This window comes from Scatophagus argus, chromosome 5 (genome assembly GCF_020382885.2).
Source record: "Scatophagus argus isolate fScaArg1 chromosome 5, fScaArg1.pri, whole genome shotgun sequence".
NCBI lineage: Eukaryota > Metazoa > Chordata > Actinopteri > Scatophagidae > Scatophagus > Scatophagus argus.
Genome location: NC_058497.1, coordinates 16,165,103 through 16,186,238, shown reverse-complemented (window position 1 = coordinate 16,186,238; position 21,136 = coordinate 16,165,103). Strand labels below are relative to the sequence as shown.

General features: G+C 41.3%; 1 protein-coding gene across 3 annotated transcripts in view; it reads left to right on the top strand.

Annotated features, from left to right (window-relative positions):
• The window catches only part of sipa1l3 (signal-induced proliferation-associated 1 like 3), a 64,992-nt gene that overhangs the window by 10,800 nt on the left and 33,056 nt on the right, over positions 1-21,136 (top strand). For 2 of the 3 annotated variants that reach the window (XM_046389192.1, XM_046389193.1), the window contains exon 2: positions 19,546-19,638. The exons of the other annotated variant lie outside the window; for it this stretch is intronic. The gene's annotated coding sequence lies outside the window, so the exon portion shown is untranslated. The remainder of the gene's footprint in view (positions 1-19,545; positions 19,639-21,136) is intronic. 3 annotated transcript variants of the gene reach the window in all.

Here is a 21,136-nt window from a genome sequence, read left to right as displayed (position 1 = left end):
ACCTTCTGCCATTAATGTTTTCACTCCACACACCATAGCAGTCTGAGCCTGGAAAACAAACAGGCCGGTGCTTTTGAGAGCACATGTGCAGCTCAGTGTGGGTGCACATGCATGCGTGAGTGCATGCATGGCTGTAGAACCACACCCTGGACTCAAGCCATGCTTTAAACCAAATGCAGAGAGAAAGAGAGACGGCTTCCAGTGGGATTTAGCTTGCTGTGACAGTGTTCTGCACTGGTTTGGGCCAGGACGGTGAGGAGTGTTGATCACAGGGTGAAGAACAAGCAAAGTGACAGCCATGCAGGCCTTCAAGCCATCTCTGCTCATGTTGCCACAGCCAAGTTTGAGGAAGAAAGTGTTGATGGTGATACTGTGGTACAGTCCCTCTGTTGGAGTTTCATTTGAATCTGGTTGGAACAGACATACCTTCCACTGGGCTGTTGTTACTGGCCCAATTCCACCTCAGAGATGCTGCTGTCGGTCCAGATGCCTGAGATAGTTTTGCAGGGCTGAGATCTCTATCGGCGTGTAAAAGTCCCCCCACACATACACACACCTCTCATGTGTGATTGATATTGTGACCTGAAACCAACAAGCATACATACATTGTCACCATTACTTCATTATTAGAACCATATGCTTGTTAAGAGGGAAACATGTTTTAAAGTAAGTCAGGGTTGTCCTGTGGATTCTGAAGGGAAGGCGTTGACAGAACTTGACCCAGATCCTGTGTCTCCATTTAACTTTCCATAATGGGGTGTTCATATTGGCCAGTGAAGGACACACACACACACACACACACACACACACACACACACACACACAATGCTACTGTGAGTTAAAACGAGCCACACCTTTCTCCTGTAATCCTCTTTCAGCCGAGACAAACCCCTCTTTATAATATCTTCTGAATAGACTGTGTTCACCTGTGCTCACCACCTGCTTCTCATTTTGCAAAAAGTTTGTGGGTGAAGCATTTACATTTGCAAACAGGCATTTTTAGGATAGACTTATTTTTGCTTATTATTATCTTGAAACAGAGTGTAGGAAACAAAGGGTGCCATTTATAGCAGTGAAATAAAAACAAACTCTGTGATGGGGGACATCTTAACAACACAGTCCTATGACCTCTAATACATTAAAATTGAATTAAAAAGAGATAAAGTAATAAACAAATCCAGTGTAGGACAAGTGATAAGTAAACAACTAAATAAAAAAAGCTGCAAATATCTTCTGCCAGTTTTCTGCATATTTCAGATAATATTCAGAGTATAATATCCTTTGATATCTCAGCGTAGGCGATGAATGGCTGCCAGAGAGATTCCAACCTGTATTAGATGCCTTATCCGATGAGTATAGGTATATGGCGTTTCATCCTTTTTTGCTTTAGAAGGATCAGTCTTCTGGGAATCAAAGACATAAAAGACAGAAGTGTTTAATTTATATTGTGGAAGATTAGTTTCTTCAGCAGCTACTTCAACTAGTGCTGTCAGTGGATATGAGTTTGAAAGGATCTCAAACTTCGTCAGGGAGTTTTGAAAATGCCTGTCCAGTACTCTGTATTAGAGGTCACCTTTTAGGTAAGGGACCCCGTTTGATTTTTAGCACATAGCACATTGGTGCCTCCCACATGTGTGTACGTTTTAACAAATATACAATATACATTTACCTCTGAGATTTACTTCTGGTGCTATTTGCTCTGTTTTAAACTGCCTGGCTTACTGGCTGAATTCTTTGTTTTCTCACAGCGTCAGTTTGTACAGTACTTTCTGCAGCTCTGTGTTTCAGCTCAGTCTCAATGGACCTACTGTACTCTGTTTGCTCTCACTAGTCAAAGTCCTGCAGGCAAACAGTACCTGGTCTCTCTGGGGCTTGGGACTGTGTTAGAGCCAACTGAGCTACAATACTACTTAGTTTTCACCACGGATTTGTATCACCACAGTGAGTCTGATTGGTGACGTTGTGTGAGGAGTGGGGGTGTGAGTGTTGGCTATGGATTCAGTGTGGACTCAAGATGTGTTTTTTTTTTCCTTTTATTCTTTTTTTCTTTTGTAATAGCAGAGAGTGCACACAGATCAATGTAAAGGAATCACACAGATGTAATGTTCCATGCAGTACACATATGTCCTATGAAATGAGGAAGGGGAAGCGAAGCAGAAACACTAGATCACCTATTACAGTAGGTGTGAGAGGAAGAGCTGCAGACAGTTGTAAATCAAAGATGCCCCCCCCAAAGCCAAGGAATACTCAGTCATTGCCCCCTATGGGATTGTGATGCAGTTTGTGTCCAGATGAAGTTGCAAAAATCACATTTTGTTCACGTCTTCTCAATTTAATCTAAATCCTGCTACCTCAGTTTCTCAAAGTGTTCTGTGGGACTTGAAATTGCTCCCCTTGGCTGGCATTGGCAGACAGTGGGAGAAGGAGGAGGAGAAGGAGGAGGAGAAGGAGTCGGGGCGGGGGGGACCGGAACGATTCTGAGACTTGGGGTGTGCTTTAACCCACTTACCACACCATCTGAGGGTCTCCTGCCAAAACGGTGAGCTTAGCGCTTTTAATCCTCTTCCCACAGTGAGCTGATAGTTTGTTGCTGTTGCTTGTGGCTGCTTTCTGGTCTTATTGCCTAAAAATGTCATCTGCATGAGTTTCTTTTCTATCCCCTCTTCATTTGTCTTACGAGTGGATTCATGAGTATGGATCTGTCCGATTTTGTATTGAGTCTGTTTGAGGTGTGTGTGTATATGTGTGTGTGAGTGAGACAGACAGAGTTGTCAGGCAGTTTCCTGGTCATAAACACACCAGTGAAGTAGCCCTGCTGTGGTTTGAAGTGAGCCTCCCTGTTGGCCCTTTCAGCGCTCCCAGTCAGCCAGGCAGCCATGTTTATTTGCCTCCTCCCCTGCAGACTGGTTTGTGCTGGGCGGCCTCTGCCCCAGGGGTCTCAGTGCAGTCTAGTTTTGAGTTCATCCTCTCCCAGCTTAGTGCCAACATCACATGCCTGTTATCCTCACAGTGTGCTGGGCTCCCTGTCTTAATAAAACAGGCTCATAATGCCACGTTCCATGAATTCTTTATGTGCGAGCTACTCTCCCTTTTTTCACATGCGTGGATGGGTTGCACTGAGAAATGTAGACCACTCCATTAATGAAACCAAATTGTGCACAAAGCTTTTAGTGTGGCAGAATGTTCACAAGTTTTAGATCTGTTTATTTGCCAATGTAGTGCACTCACATTTTTAAGAAGTTTCTTGTTGTGCAAGTGGAAGTGCAAAGTGAAGAGCAAAGATGGAGGACAAGGGGCGAGCAAGAACAAGTGATTGTTGATTCAGTGGTGGAGGGTGTGCTGTTGGAGCAGAAGCAACCCTGTCACTGTAGGTTTACGTCTGGACTCTCCCCCTCCTCCTTCTCCTTCTAGCAGAGCAGAGACATGGCAGAATTGGGGTCAGCTATGCTTCCTTATTTTATCCCTCTTTCCCCCCCAAACAAACAAACTACCTCCTCTCTGTGTCCCCTCTCATATCTGTCATCCCTCTTTCTGACCTCCTCCTCCTTCGAATCATTCGTTCTCACTTCTTTCTCCCTCTACCTCTCTTAATATCCCTCCTCATCTCATGAATTTGCTCTGGGTGCTTTCCTTACCCTGTGCCTTTTAGGGGAAGAGGACATTGTGAGATTTATAATTAACAAAGGCTGATTCTAGCACTGAAAGGGAGAGCTGTCTGAAGAGTCTGTGTGGAGGGTAGCTCAGGGTGGGGATCATGAACAAATTGGGGTTTTTATACACAGTAAGAAATAGAGGCTGAAGAGAAATAAAAGCAGATTGATTCTACACAGTGAGTGAAAAAAGAGGTTGTGCTCTTTTTGTATGCAAGTTTTGGCCAAGTTTAAGCTGCTTAACCATGGCAGAACTCCACTTTAAAAGCAGCCTACAGTACAGTGGTATGTAGTCAAACCCTACATAAGTTCTCTGATGAGCTTAGACAGCCATGAAGACTCATTACCATCTCATAAAAGACCTTTGTCCTCTGAAGACTTTCTCATCATCGCTTGTGAAATTGCCACTTATGATATGTGCTGTTGAACATCCATAGTACAGTTATACTTGGTAGATCTGTATCTGTTTGCAAATGTCAGAGTTTATAATTTGAGTGCAGAGTTAACAATTTTTTATAAAAAATTAACAAACAGTGGAATTGTGAAGTTTGCATGAGCAAATAGAATTTTTTTCTTGGCACAACTTACATCATCACATCTGATAAAACTGATGCTCTCTGGCTTTATAAGATAATAGTATATTATTGTGGTGAGTCATACGTGCTGGGTTACTTGTTTGCTTAAGAAAGGCAGTTTGAAAGAGGGAATGCAAATGATATCCGAAACTAACCCTCAGCATCTTGAAAGACGCAGGCCTGCTCAGAGGCTATAAATGAGAGCCCTGGCCTGGTCCGGCTTGGCCTGGCACGGTCTGGTTGATTAAACAGATGGCTAAGTGTGAGCCAGTTTAGCGGAGGGAGGAACCTCGCAGACAGACTCTTAACCATCTGCACTCCAAGTGACACCAGGACAGCTTCTCTGCACGTACAAACAACCGATACCTGCCTCCTGACGATACGGTGATGCTTAATTTATTCTCTTAGCACATTTTGCTTGCTGATACCTCCAGCTGCAACAGTTAGTTGATTAATCAGTCAGTAGATTGATTAATTTGTAGAAGTTGTAGATTATATCGATAACTGATTAGGTTTTGAGCATTTTTTTCAAGCAAAAATGTCAGACAGTTGCTGTTCCATCTTCTAAATGGAAGGCTTTTCTTTGTCATTTGTGATAGTAAATAGTCTTCTGGTTTAGGACTGCTGAAGAAGCCATTTGAACATGTCACTATGCAAGATTGTGATGAGCATTTTTCATTTATTGACATTTATGGATAAATGATTAATCGATTTTTCACCAGATTAATAGATAATGTGAACAATCATTAGTGGCAGACCTGGTTGGTGAAGTGCGCATCTGCCATGTCAAAGGTTCTGGGTTTGAATCCTGTATGAATCAGTTTAGAAGTTGGTTGCAGCTTCTCAGAAATTACTAACTAGTTCTAACTAGTCACTGTTTGAATCACTGCTTTGACCTTCCTCATATGATGACAATACACCTTTTTTTTCAAAGAAATGTGGAACTTACAGTTTCACCAGGAAAACAAAACGGTTCTTTATTTTTTTATGTTCGCTAACAGAATGAGTAATAGCCTGAAGTGGCTGGTGTGGCTTTGGATGTGTACAGCAGCATTCTGAACTTAGGTCCAAGGTGATGTGGTGGCACAGAGGCAGGGCCTAAGGCAGCCCTCAGTCAGTATTTGCCTCAGGGAGCGCCTAGTCACTGGCAGGAGAGCAGACTAAAATGGTCTGGCAAGAGTCTTAGACAGGGGTACAGAGCTTCTCTTAGAGGTCTCAGCTCTAATGTTAAACCTCCTACAGCTGCCACTGAGTATGTGTGACACCTGTTCCTCATGTTCTCCAGGTCTGTGTTTATAAAAAGCATCAGAGCAAAACCACAGCACTAAGTGGTTTGTGGGCGGCTGCAACAGAAGCTTTGTTAGTTGCTCAAATGTACAGCATTTGTATGCTACATTAGCTTATCGTTTGCATTGTGAACTGCTGTTGTGACTCGCCGTCAGCAAACAGCTTGGACACAGGCCACCCAGTGAGAAGTCGATGCTCTGCTGTTTGTCACCCACTCTCTCCCTCTCTCTCTCTCTCTCTCTCTCTCTCTCTTTCTCCTTCTCCCTCTGCTCTGTCCATCTGGCAGGGAAAGAGAAAGATGAACAGTAACATACAGGTGGGAAGAGCTGCCAGGGTGACACAAAAGAAATGTGAGAGTAGACAGTAGAAGATGAGCAGGATTTTGAGGGGGGAAAAAAGTAAAATATAGGAGATACAGAGATTCTAATGAGCAGAAAGGTGTGGTGTTGAGAGTAAAAGTATTTGTGAGAGATTGGGAGATTTGGTAACACATGGAACCTGGAAAGAAACCAGCTTGTCTCATTAACCAGCGCTTCCCCAGAGGCTTTGAAGGGAGTTGCACCACCCCAGTCACTTAACATTTCCCACCCTATCCAACTACAGTCACAGTGTGGGAGCGTACAGGAAACTGTAGTCCTTTAGGATCATGGTTCAGAGTGTTCTTGCTAAAATTTTTGTTTTCACTTTGAAATATGCCATTTTTAATATGACAGAAAGTTTTATCAGCATTCTACCTTGACAAACATTAGCTGACAAACAATGCCAAACAAAGCTCAGTATCTGTTTGTGTTAAGTCACTGCGTGTGCAAGTTGACCGACAGGCTGTCGGTATGAGTCCCAAAGAAACAAATTGTTACTCCTTGTGACTCATGGTGCAGTGAAACTCGATTGCCTGGTTTGCTGAAAGTCATCCTCACTGTGCCGTGCATGCTGCTGTGAGGAGGATGAAGTTGTATTTCCTGTTTTGCCAGGAGTTTCAGCACCCGGCGGCTTTGTTTGGGTGGGGGTTATGGGTTTGTGCCGTTTGAACGTGTTTATGAGAAACTGCTCCAGGAGACACAAAAAGACATACGTATAGAAAAATAGCCCGATTCTTCTCTGAATGACAAACACAACAGTGAGATCATCTTTGTAAAAAAAATCTTTCGAGGTCTATGTTGGGACCATTTAATCCCTCAAAGCTGTGTCACTGCCAGGAGGGGAAAATAAACCGCACAGACATATCCGTTATAGATTAATATTCGATATGGCCTGACTGAAGAATAAAATGGAAAGGAGCTCAATCACACTTCTCGTGGTTTCCATGTGGTATCTCCATAGTTGCAGTAACCTTTATGTGTGCATGTCAGCTCCAGCGGATCTACACAGTCTGCAACACCCTAAAGCAGAATTTGTCTGGAAACTCTTGTAGCCAACAACTTTTTGTCAACTGTGATTGTTATACCTGTAATATTAAACCAAACTTCCCAAAGACAGTAAAAATTGATATGTCTGAATACAGCTGTATTCTGCACTCTTTTTTATAGCCATTAGAGTCACCTCAGTGGCTATAAATTTAGCCTACGAGCTAAGTTAACATTTAATTTTGTTTTAGAGGATGTAAACGTCATGAAAACAAGTTATCTGTAGAAATCTGCATATTTTTGGTGGCGGGACTGTACAGGACTTTTTACTTGTCGCACTTTTGTCTAGCCTGGTTTCAGATCTCTAAATCACTACCCACATCTCCGATTTGTTTAGCCATTTAGAGAAGTGTGGTCTTGTTTCCACTGACATCTACAGAATGTCTGTGAGAAATTTCACTCAGCCATTCAGAATTTGTCTGAGTTGCTGTTAAAACAGAGGATCATATTTTTGGGGTTCCCCCATGCATTCCCCCTCCTTGTATTTTCCATGTTCCTTGCCTGTATATCCTGTTCATTCTGCCACTCTCCCAAATTTTTTGCAAATATCTTTCTTTGGATAAAAGCAATGCTGAGCCCAGACGTTTCTCACCAACCAGACCGCAGAAGAGTCTACAGCCATCGGCAAAAATAAACAAAGTGGTCGGGTGAGAACAGCAGAATGACTTTTAAGAGATTTCTCAAGAGTTAAATTTTACTACAAAATGTCTACAGTTCTTTACTTTCTCCTTTTCTGAAATCTCGTAGGACTGACTGACTGTCTACCTGCGTCTGTAGCCCTCATGTCAGCCATTCTTTATCACCATTTCCACTGTACCATAGAGTTCTGATGTTCATGTTAAGTTGTTTTCTTCCTTTCCTGCAAACATTTGAACTTTAAACTCTTCTGCTTTCTGGCAGTTCAGCTTTTTGTTAATAGTTACTTTACATTTACACAGTAGTGTGTTTATTCATGTACTGATAAAAAGAAAAACTGTGCACTTCTGAAGGCCTGCTGTTAAAAGAAATGATAGTTTAATATTTTTCGTTCTGTTTTGTGTTATTATAGGAGAGATTACAGGAGGAAATATGGGGAAGTATGTTTCGGGGCCTCATTGTCCTGCAGGAAAGTGGACACCTTATAACATCTATTTTCAGGCTGGTTTTCCTGCAGAAATACTTTGTTGCTCTTGAGCTGTGTAGTTCTGTGAGAAACACATATTAGTGACAGTGCTGCCATCACATCCTGTCACATCTTACTGTGTCATTGTTGGAATTGAGGTGAACTTGGCCTAAGTGCACCATACCACTTTACTTTGAACCTGAGAATTTAAAGCCTTCAACTGTATAATTCAGGCCAGTATATTTGACTTCCTTCATTTAGAAACCTTAATCAGGTGTTGTTAATAAGAGGCAAATTAAAAGAGAGCCCACAAAACTGTCTTTCCTCCCTTACTGTGTCCCCCTTCAAGGAGGAGAAATTACACTGAATAATCTCTAAATTCACCAGGGGTAAAACCCTTTTAGTTGTTCTGGGATTAATTTGACTTTACAGAATTCCACCCTCAATATGCCAAGACTTTCCCACACTTTGTCTGGGCCTAACCATTAACCATGGTACAATGCCAGTCACAATACATACGGTCTGCGTAGAAAACCCCAAAGGAGTCCATCATTTCATCAGAGGAACCGCTGGGCACTATTATCTCTATCTCTACTGCTATCTCTCAGCCCTGCCACGCTCTCTCTCCCCACCAGCTGAGCTTATCTAGGCCATACAGCTACAAAAATGCTGGGTGGAGACAGTTGCAGTCACAGTTTTCAAAGCCAAAAATCAGGCATAAGGCATCTAAGACTCCATCATAAATCACGTTGTTATAGCTATCCTGATTTTCAAGTCTAGTGACATTTTTTAGTCAAGTACAAACTCTGACCCCCCCAGTCTGTGTGACTTATTCGTTATAGAGAAACAGACACTGAGGGGGAAAAATGAGCTGCAACAGTCAGGTTTTTCTCCGAGAGCTCATTTGTTCCTTTGGGCGCTCACAAAGTCTTCATACAATAAGGTCCTAACTGCCTCTTCTTTCAATGGCACCATTCAAAAAACAGTGAGAGGCCTAGTGAAAAAAAGAGAAGGAGAGATAGTGAAAGACTGGCTGGATTTGTGTCAGAGGCCCTCTTTGTTTGACTGCACTGTAACCCTACCATGCACACATACACACACATACACACACGCACACCCCTTGACCCCATGCTCTTTCGTTATTGTCGATGCATCATGCAGAGTAGGTTGCAGAAAGGGGGACAGTGTCACTTCTCATTAATCAGCCGCAGTAAAAACACAACTGATGGAAATGTCACTCCCACCTCCTTTATGTTTACTGTCATGCAACACTTAACAGCATTTTTTTCCATTGACTATGATGTCAAAGTTGCGTCATTTTTTTGGTAACTGAATAATGTTTAGAGTTTGCAGCAGTTTGTGTATAGAATGTAGTTTGTTTATTGACTGGAATGAAACACTCCTTGTATTTTTCAAAAAGACAGTCAAGCTTAGCTGCTACTAATTACTGTTTTCATTATCGGTTAATCTGATGATTATATTTTCAGTGAATTAAATTTAAATTGTGAGAAAATAATGATAAATTGCTATCAAAATTTATCAGATCCCAAAGGGACATCTTCATTTTGTCCAAAACGCAAAGATATTCAGTTTACATTGATATAAAACAGAGAAGAGCAGCAAATTTGCATCTCTGAGAAGTTGGCCTCCGGAATAGTTTGCATTTTTCTTAAAATGTGACTGACTGCATTAGTTTGATGCAATTTTCTTTTTTTAATGATTTAGTAGTGAATCCACTGAAAAGAGATGGCAGAAAAGTAAAATGTTTTTGTTTATTGTCTGCCGCTTAACCTCTAGGTCACCAGAGTACCACAAATTTTTAATTCATCTATTTCATCTCAGAACATCAGGGAGATCAATAGAGCACGATAAGTTATCTCTGTTTTATTTAGTCTGAAATCAGTAAACATTGACAGCATTGGACTGTTTTTCTTTTCTTCAGTATGTCTTGAATGTTGCCAGAGCCCATTCTTAGCCTTAAATACCCTTTTTGGCTCATTTCTGTGCCTGCACTGATTAAATAATCTGTTTTTTAGTGAGGTGCATGGAGGAATGCGCTTTAGGAATTTTTTTTTGATTGAGGCTTACCCCATGCTTGAACCTCCCTGATCCGGTCACTGGGAGTAGTGAGATGGACTCTTAAGTCTGTAGCTTGGCCCGCAGTCTGATCAGGGGGCTGTTGAATGAGCGCCTACATCTGTCTGCAGCTGTAGATTTCAGCAACACGATATACTATATATCTCAGAGATGGGGTTGAGAGCTGCAGGGTAGCAAGAAAACAGAGTGCTCTTTAAGGACCTCAGACTGTTAACCCTGAACTCTGACCTACCTTTGAAGGAGGGAATTTCATTATGAGGATCAATAATACAGCACATGATAAACATTAATTGACTTTCTGACATTTCCTAGTGCACAGCTCTAACCGTGGCTCCCGCTGGACATTGTAGATGATGAGACCAGCTCTTCTCTGCCAGATGTAACGTTTCTATAAAAGTGAAGCTTCCGGAGAAAAAGCCCTGACTCTCTCCCAGCTGTTTGACACATCTTCTTCCCTCCCTGCTGGAGGCCTTCTCTTCCTGAAGCCTCATCATCATTTAGCCTCATTAGTCTGTCACTGCTCTGATTCGGTTACAGGAAGAACCTTGAAATACCCCACCGTGCAGGCTCACACACACTTAATATGTCGACACTCTCCAGCCCCCTGCTTCCTCCATGAAGACAATATTGTAGAAAAATACCCGACATGTATGCAGAATCTTGTGATATTTTACCTTAGGTATCATGAACATTGTTTTTCTACAAAATCCTCTTTTGCATTTAGCAAGATAAGCTGAAGCCAAAGTGTTTTCTCATTATACAATGCAGCTGTAAAAGAACTTTGCTTTTAAATAGCGTAAAAGTAACTCAATCTTAGCAAAGAATATGTCAACAAGGTTACAAATAACACCAGAGATAGGATACCAGCTGTCTTCAGTGACTATTCCTGATTTTACTCGTTCAAAGGAATTTTGGGAAATATGCTTATTTGATTTGATTTTACATGGATGTCTCTAAATATGAAGCTACAGCAAATAGCTACTTAGCTTAGCTCAGTAGAAAGAGTAGAAATAAACTTCTAACATACAGTAATTAAAATAACTGTTTTGAGTACACATTCTGGTTTATTGCAAAAAAGATATTTGGGGACTGAATCATCTCTAAATATGCCTGATGACTTTAAATACTAAAGTGTTGGAAATCTCAAGTAATATAAAAGACTGACAAAATAATGTGCACAGTACAATAGCTGCTAATGTATGTGTCAGTACACTGTGTTCACTTTTTGATTTTGACTTAAAAAAAACACCATGATTTGTTATGTGCAGGCACTGAAGTGAGTGTGTCCTGAGCAGAGCCTCTGCTGCTGTGTGTGTGTGTTTATGGGATTTGTGTGAGGTAATAGACCAATGATTACTAACCACATAATCACAATCAGTTGGCTGATTTTTTTTTTATTGTAAGTATGGTAGCTGACCTCAGAGGGCAATCAAATTACAGTGTAGAGCTTTAGAAATGATCTAGATATTTCTGGTTGATTTGAGAAAATCTGTTGTCCATTTCTCTCAGCGGTGGAAACAGGAGCACAGATTGCTAATCTGTTGTTGCTGCCACAGCGCAAAGTTATCAGTCTGCTCCTGTTCTGTAAAGCTGCACTTACTGGGTATGAAGGGGAAAAACCAGCTAATCACCATTGTGCTAGATAGATTGAATATGACAGATGTATTTTCTGTAGTTGAATTACTCTCACGATCAACCTTCAGAGCTGTCAGCCTCTTGACAGCTGAGCAAACATGAATCCAGCATTATTCCCAATTATAAAAGCATGTGTCACTGATACAGTGCATCAGCAGGCAGACTTGCCCAGCTGTGTCTTGACAAAGCACACATTTTTTTTTTTTTTTTACATAGTTTTCTTTGTAATGATTAATTACAGCAGTGACATCTGTGTTTTCACTATGTATAGTGAACAGCCAGCCACGGGGAACCATTTACTTTATTACTTTATCTGACTTTATCTTTTATTGTTCCTTTTTCAGCCATCACCTTAGCTCCGTTATATGCATGTATATGTGTATATATATATATTTGTGTGTGTGTGTGAAAAGAGAGAGAGAGAGAGCACGAGGGATGTAGTAATAGTCAGAGTGTGCATGTATTTGGTTAAGACACACAGATGTTGTGAAAACAAACTAGTCTCTTGACACGACTGCCAAATGTGTTAGTAGCTGGATAGTTTTCCAATTTGGTGTTATTTTATTTCTACTCTAGACTACTGTTACCTTTCATTTTGATGCACAAACACTGTTACATTAACATCTGGGGCAGACGGTGCAAGTCTATGGATTGCATTCATTTTTAACTTCGACCTTATAAAACACGTGGGAGATTTAACAACAGAACAATAAAGTGAAACACAGCAAGAAGTCAACAAAAATTTTACTCAGGTAAATCTTGCATTACGTTGTAAATGGTAAGTTAACCACACAAAGTTATAAGCTAATTAGTTATTTATTTTGAGGATAAATGATTCAAACATAAAATGCAGGAGTAAAAGCACATAGAAAGAAATCCCAAGACCATTGTCTCTAGCTATAGAAGATGAGTACTACTGAATTATTTAGTGAATGTTCAGATTAAGCTGTACCATAACATCTTAAAAGCAGTAGTAAACATGCAGCCCTGCCTGTGTGTGTGTGAGTGCGAGTGTGTGACTAAATGTGCGTGTGAGCGAGTGTTTTCCTCGATGGTCCATGTGCTCACCCTCGGGTTAATCAGTGTGGAGCAGCAGTAGCCCGCTGTTCTCCCCCAAGACATATCTGTGGGAGCTGCAACAGCTGTGACGGTGTAAGTCACCCTGAGGACCCGTTGTTACTGCTGTACACACACACACACACACAGTCTCAAGTGCACACCCATGGGTATAGAGGCTAAAAGCAGGGCTTGTAGCTTGGCTTTCTTATTGTCTTTCGTCTGTTTCTGCATTGTGAGCGGCCAACCAAGTATCTTTATTACAGTCTATGTCTATACTGCTTGTGTAGTCAAACCAGTTGTTAGGTGCTTTTAAACAATGTAAAGTTGGACAATACTCTAAACATGTCATCATCTGTTTCAACATTTAAGACCTGAGTATGATAACAGGGTGTTTTCGGTGTTGAGTTGCAACTTATTCTCCTGCACCCATCATCCCATTTACATGTATGCCATGTCAAGAATGTGCCCTTATGACCTGAGTTTGGATCAAAGAATTAGTCAACCTGATGCGTTCATCTCAACAGAAGAAGTCGGCTGGTCTCATGTCTGACCTGCACATCATTGCACAGGAATGCGTCTGGCAGTTTGTTAGACAGGCAGATAAAGTGCGGGCCTGGTCTCCTGCAAAAACTAGATGGTAATCACCGCTCTGTGCCGACAGCCACCTGACGCCAGGTGATATGCCTTGATAAGTCAGGAGAAAAGCTGTGTGTTAAGAAAATGTTTAGTGATGAATTCCCTCTTTTATATATATGATGTGTAAACATGCGAGCCTGCACTGTCTGAGAAGTCAGTCTCAGCAGTAGTCTCAGGGTATTGTTAGATGTTAAGATTATATTACAGAATGTACATTTTTGTAGTTGTGTACACATTGTCACTCATACAAACACATACAAAATAATTTTCTGACTGAACAACTTTAAGTTAAAAACCTTTTCTTAGCTACTCATAATATTGTTATTTAGGAAGGACAGAGGGAGTTTTGTGGTTGCCTAACCCATAAACTTTAAAGTTTACCCTTTAAACTAAAATTTAAAATGAAGTCAAACACATCATGCTACACATTTTTGCTTCGTGATACAAAATAAAAACTTTGACAATCCTCATTTTCCTTAAATAATCTACAATAGAACACTGTCTTGGTATAACATAATTTACTCAGATTTTAAGGGTTCACATTATGTTGCTTGTGAGTGACATGCAGGGGGTATGTCAGCTTTACCCTTTTATCGTGTTGTAAAGTCTGCATCACTGTAGCTGGCTCAGGGGAAAACATAAACCTTGTGTCTGGAGTCTTTGTCAGGACCAACATGGTGGATGCGTATATTTGCCTGTAGGGTTTTTCTGGAGTTACCAGTCTTCACTGAGCTGTTTTGTGCAGATCCTCAGTAAAACTGACAGTGGACTTTTGAGTTGTCTCACTCTCTCTTCTTGTGAACTGGATTCAGACTAAACTGTTTTTTCCCTGTATCATGCAGCCCTATTCTACATGTAGCTGGCTCTGGAGCTTGGCATATGGCTGGTTAATTCACCATAGATAGTGTTGAAGACGACAATCTATAGAAAATGCAAAGAATTTGTGAGACTGGATTATGCTACGGAAACAAAAACAAGTAACAGATGCTGGAAGACTGCTGATGAGTGCACTTTTACAGCCCTAAGCTTTTTCATGTGTTTAAAGAGTTTAGAGCCCATTTTAACATGCTTTGATGCTTGCAAGGCACGTGGTCAGGCGAGGACTTGGACAGACTGATTTAACCAAAGAGAGAGTAGAAACAGATCTGAGGACAGTTGGGTGAACTCTTTGCAGACAGAAAGGTAAAATTATAGAATAATAATAAAAAAAAAATCCACTGCAGCACCTCAAATGTGCAAAGTTTGTTCAGTTATTCCGGTGAAGCACATGTGGTTTGAGCTTTGCTGCAGTCTGCTGCAGCGACAGCACACATCAGACTGCAAAGTGACCGGCGCATGGCCATGATGTTTGGATTACTGTGCTGCGTTCTTATTATTTACTGCTCTGCTCTCTCAGGTTGTGTGTCCTGATTGCCTGCGGCCTGCCGCCTACATCATATGTCTTTTTGCTGGTGCACCTTCCCGTTCCTATGGCAACCAGCACCAGCATAGCGATCAAACAGCTACAGCAGCATTTCCAAGTGGTTTTTGGTGAAAGGAGCTCTGTGTATTGCATATGACTTCATCAGTACATTTTCCTCTTATGTTGCCCAGAGTTAAAGCACACAGCCAGTGGACTTTAAAAACTGAGAAATGTCTCATTTTTCAATTGTTCTCTTTCTCAAGGAAGCTCAGATTGCATTATTGTTGACATGGTATAATCATCAGTGTCTTAACAAGTAACAATTTAAAATATGTAAAAATGTAATATATAAAAATTACAGCAATGGTTCCTAGGATTCTTTCCAAAAGAGTGTGTAATTACAGCCTAAAACAACGTGATGGATGGCAGTAAACATGGTGTTTGATGCCTTGTTACGAGAGAATATTAAATTACTGCTGGATATGTTTCAGTCAATGCAAACTGTGCACACTTAATTTGCACATTTATACTGGAACATTGGAATAGATGTATCGTCAGCCTCATACCTAGAATAAATCTTAATTCATTGATCAGTCCCTGATCGATTGCAGAAACACTTGATTTATTTATAGTGTGCAATGGGATACTATAGGAGTACAGTGTAAGGCTTTATTCTGCTTTTGCAGTGGTTTGCTCTCATGCGACACTCCAACTCCACCCTGATTTCATCTTAATGAGGAGCTTTACAGCAGGACAGAGACACGTGTCACTTCTGCGACTCACTGAGGAAGGATGCAATGCAAGATCTTTTTCCCTCCAATGTCCCCATTGTTCCATTTCAATTTAAACAGGATGAAGTGGCCACAATCATGAGCGAAGACAGAGGGGGGCATGCAGTGGAACAGTGATGTGAAAGGGATGAAAGTATGGCAGTCCCCACCTCCTAGTGTTGGAGTGTGAATGGGGCTGCCCACCCCTCTCTGCAGGAGGTGCCCTCTCTCTCTTGCAGCATGTGCATACATTAACCACTCCAGACAACAGCAATAATATGTAAATAATATACAAACGTAGACACAGTAATCACATCTGAAAGGTTTGCAGGTGAGAAAGTTACAGAAAAGTAAAGATTTCATATTGTTCTGTATGTTGACAGTAGCTTGAACAAGATAATATTTCAAAGGGGCGGATTGTTGCCAATAGCCATTCTTGTCAAGTCTTGAGGTGAAGTGGAGGTGAATATTTAAATAAAGGCTGATGTGCCCTTGAGCAAGGCAGATTTCCAGAACTGAAGGCTTCAAATTGACACTCTGTAATGTTGTATCAGCAAACATTATTATCTGGCATCTGCCCAGATATCATTTCATTTTCCAGAAAAGAGAGTTTGCTTTTTTTCAGCACACAGTATGAGTAAAAGCTCGAGTATGCTGAATTCTGGATAACTCCTGACACAGCAAATGTTCTGAAATATTCATGCATCAGTGTTGTGATAGTAATCCCATCTTAATCACAAAATAACGGCAATAAAACCAGGCGTGCCTGCACACACACACACACACACAGACAGACTTCATATCCCATCAGGGGCTGTCTGTGATTTTTATGCCCTCTCTGAAATGCTCATAGCAGATGAACGTATTTATTTAGAAAAGTATTTATGCTGAACTCATGGTCCTACTGTCCTGAAAACATACTGTATGTACTCACACACACACACACACACACACACACACACACACACACACACACAGAGTAAGCCAACTGTGTCCTGGCTGTGTGACAGTTATTCTGTCTGGCAAGATTCAGAGCCACAGAGAGTGACTCCACTACTAAATATACAGCAGACTCAAGACTTTACCAGAGTCCCAGTCACACAAATCGACTTTCCACCAGGCACATGTGAACGTCTGCTCTGAATTCAGCTCCTCTCTCTGCACTTCACTGCTTCTTGCAAAGGTTCTGTGATATTTGGTGTTTGTGGAGGCTACAGAGATCAGTTGTCTTCACTCTGGTGTTCATGAATCAATGTCAGATGTGTTGTGGTGACACCTTATCAAACAATAATTACACCATGGATACTGTAGGAGTTGTTCGCGCCGTTGTATCCATCACCTTTCTCATGTATGTTTTGCCAGCATAAGAAAATGGTTGAAAGAACTGCTGTAGATTATGTTCTCAGGCACAGGTACTTCAGGAATAGCAGCGGTACCACAGAGGCCTACTTTCTGATCCTCACAGCAAACATTTTAAGCCGAGTCTGTGGCACAGAGGTGATGATTCATCCATGTGGTCGTTTTTGAGGTTATAGTTTTGTGGCGTGTGTTTATGTGTGTATATAAATCTCCTCAGGGACTAGGAACCATTTAAGGACTAGTGCATAAATTAAGTTCCACAGATTTTATTTTACCCCCCAAAAAGTCATAGTAGTACTTTCCAAAAGTAAAAGAATTTTGAGGGCGGGCCTTGCAGTGCTAAACATTTTTGATTGGTCAAGTTCTTTCAAGCACTCTGCATCGTAAACCGGTTTGTTTTTTGTTCACTATGAACTCACTTCATCATGAAGTTACAGAAGAAGCCGTGAGACAGATATTCCGACAGCAAAGTCCAGGCTTCCTTGCTGTTGTGTGCAAAATGACGTGTAAAAACAGCCGTTATTTTATCATACGTCAGCGGACTAATCTTTTTGGGTCTTTAGCGGTAGGTATGCTGTTTCAAAAGCACTTCCTCGAATGAGTTTGGGGTACTTTGGTTGGAAATGTGGCTCATGTCAATATGAGTCCCTTCATTGTTGGTGAGCTTCTGACCTCTTTACCAAGATGTCATTTGTGGCTGTGACTCATGAGTAAGGTGTCAGTTGGACATAACTTGCTAAGAGAGCAGAAGCACTCTGGTATGACTGGTATGTAGTGTATACTTTATTCCATGAGCTGACTTTTTGGCAACTCTGTGCCTTCCCTTAGAGATTTAAGGGAAAGCCCTGACAACATTGCAGCTTCATGGGTAACTGGATGTATGAAACCTTCTGTATACAAAATATTTAGTAAACCCTTTTCTTAATCGTTAGTTCTTACTACCTGTTTGCTGCAGTTCAGCCAAGGATAGTATAAACATTAAACGGTATGAACAGTAGGGATATGCCCTAAGGTATGGATTTTGATTATACCTGCTGATGGATAAAGCAGGCTTCATCAACATACTTCTCTACCTACCACTGATGAGTAAATGTTTTTACCAAAATGATCACATAACAAAGAGTCTCTTAAAACATTTTGGTGTTGCTAACAGGCGTGCTGCTATTATCTGTGTCTGAGGTTAGACACACAGGGTAAGGAGCCTCTGTGGTAAATTCAGGTGCACCTTGTAAACGTTGTAATCATATTAAGGGAAACTAATACGCCATGATATTCAACATTAGTGTAGTGTCCTAGTGTGTCCTCTGAAAATATGACTGGATTCAGTTTGCATAAGGTGTTTTTTATATATATATTTTTTAGTGTGAATGTTTAATTTGCTTTTATTGATATAGTAAGCATCTTTGAGTGAGTGTCACAGTATACAGCACCGTGCACCAAAGTTGTAGTATCATCACTTTGAGGACGAAGCTGGGGTCTGTGGTGTAATGTCTGCCATGTTTCGGAGGTTTTCACTCAAAGTTTAATTTAATTTTCAGGGCAGCGGACTAAAGCCTGAGCCTTAAATCCATGCTGACGCTACTGACTTTGTTAAGGATGCTTTGCTATAGTAAAATACACACTAGCCCTGACCCCTCTCCACCCCTGCTCTCCTCCTCTGCTAAGGACTGTTATTATGCTTGCTGTGGCAGGATAAGTGGACCTTGATTGATCGGTATTGATTGGAACTGTATTGGTCAGACAGTAATGGGCCTCCCCCTCAGGACATTGTGTCTGCTGACTCCCACCCGCCTCTGCCCCCCTCCCCCAGCCACTTCACTCCTCTCTTAATATCCCACTTGTACTTGTAGAGCCCCCTCCCCCACCTCAACAAAGAAATTTAGCACAGTGATAAATTATGAGGATAAGCATAGAGACTGGATAAAACCCTAGCAAATGTGTGTTTCTTTAAACTTTTGTGTGCAGAGAAGGAATGGATCCATCAACTGTTATTTATTTATTTGTTTGCACATTATTTCTATGTCAGTATCCAAGCTAATATAAGTTATGCAGTTATAACAAGTTCTGTCAAAGGCAAAATGTTGCAAAACCTGCATCATGTGGTGTTTTAACTCTGTTTGCGTGCAAGCCAGCCTGTGTGTATGCAAACGTGTTTACAGTACAAATGCAGTGCCGATAGACTGCCTAGGGCATCTTTGTTCAGACTCCTCACAAACAATAGACATGTCTGTGTGGATGACCTGATGAGTGTGGAACTGATTACAGCTGCTCTGCAGAAACACACATACACACACTCATTTATTGCCACCACACACAGATTATGAGAAAAACAAGAGGTTAAAAACATCACGTCACAATATGGCACACGTGTGCCAATTAACACATAAAGAACTCACACTGATTCAGTAAGTTTATGTTCACCTGTTATACATTACATGTATAAAGCAAAGACCTTGAATCTTTTTAATAACTCTACTAAAAATCAGCCTATTAGATCATGACTTTGGGACATGTCTCACGTGTCAATGCAGGTTAACAAGATATTATTTTCTCTCTTTTTTTTCCTACAGAATAAAATATTGAGCCTTCCCTTCCTGCACTGTGACGTCAAACCTCACCACACCTGCTTCATCTGCATATTGCAAGGCTGACGGCATAATAAGGTAGAACTAATGCACTGATGTTGAACATGTGTTCTCTTTAATCTGAGGTTTGGTTTGGATTTGGGATCCTGTAGCAATGAGCTTACTTAAAACCAAACGTTTGTTTTGAGGCTGAGTGATCCACTTTTCCTGAAGCTTTTAACCATTGTAATCTGCAGCTTATTGTATTAGTCAGACATTGCGAGTATCTGCGGCTCCTTGTGTCTGGTTCTGATGTGTGTGCATGTGACTTGATAAAAGGCTAATTGACTCGATGACCTGGATATTTTTCTGCAGTGTGGGGGTCAGCTGTCTGTTCCGCTATTTTGCAGATAAAGCACTTCCTCATCTTCGTTTTGTACTGATAATGAAAAGCAGGGCACCTGTTATATACTCTCTTCCATGGAGGAAAGCTGCACGCACTGCCACTATCACAGATAGTGTCCACCTTAATGCTTTCACAATGCAGTGTGTGCCATACTAATTCTCTCTGATTCAAGTAATGGCCCACCAGTACTTTGTTCAGATTCTCTCTGGTTGCTGTCATGAGTCAATTGCAGTAGATTCAACAAAGAAAATGTATATGTGCATAAAATATGTGTAAGAGGAAAATTGCATTAGGGTTTGGTGAATGTAATAGACTGACATGTATAACCTTGAAAAATCTAATTTCTTTCAGCTGTGATAGATTTTGCCATAACATGTAGAATGTGGCATTTATTCTGTTAATTTGCTTGTTCAACAGTTCAACATGCTATCCTTCAACTGGACCTCAGAGGTTCATGGACCCCTTGCTGCCGTTAAAATGTCTGTGAGCAGTTCTCTGAGTCTCCTCCAGGTCACGTGCTGACCTCTGACCTGGGATGAGTTTGATTCTTTTGGAAAGTCGTTTGGCAGACCAGAGAGATTGAATGTACAAATGCTGCTGTATCTGAATCTTGACCTCCCTTCTGTTTCACCTCTCCACCTCCGTCTCTGCAACTCTGTTCCAATGAATGACGATGAGTGGTGATGTGGGCTGTGATTTGTAATCTTCCAACTGGATGCAGACCGTTCAAACTACTTTTGCTAAATGAGTCTTTCTGTTTTCGCCCCAACCCTTGGTCTTCCTCCTCCTCCTCCTTCTCCTCCTCACAAGCTGTCTCAGTGTCATGGGACAGCATCCTGATGGACAGACAGACAGATGGAAGTGACACTAGCGACATCAGCAGGATTCAGCATAACAATGTAGATGGAAATCAGTGGAGACAATGACAGTGGGGTCGGGAGAGACTTGAGGAAAAGACTGGGGAGGAAAGTGAGTGTAAAGGAAAGCAGGGCGACAGGGAGAGTGCTGTGGCTTAGTAAAGTTCCAGTCTGAGAGGGAGAGATGTCGCCTCCAGATAAGCCAAACAGCCTTACAAGCCCAATATAGACCAGCCAGAGTCAGTGGCTTTGACTATTTCCTTCCAGCCTAATGTTTTGATATGTCAGTGTTGTTTTTGGTGTTTCCTGTAGAGTTTTGTTGTTGATGGAGGGG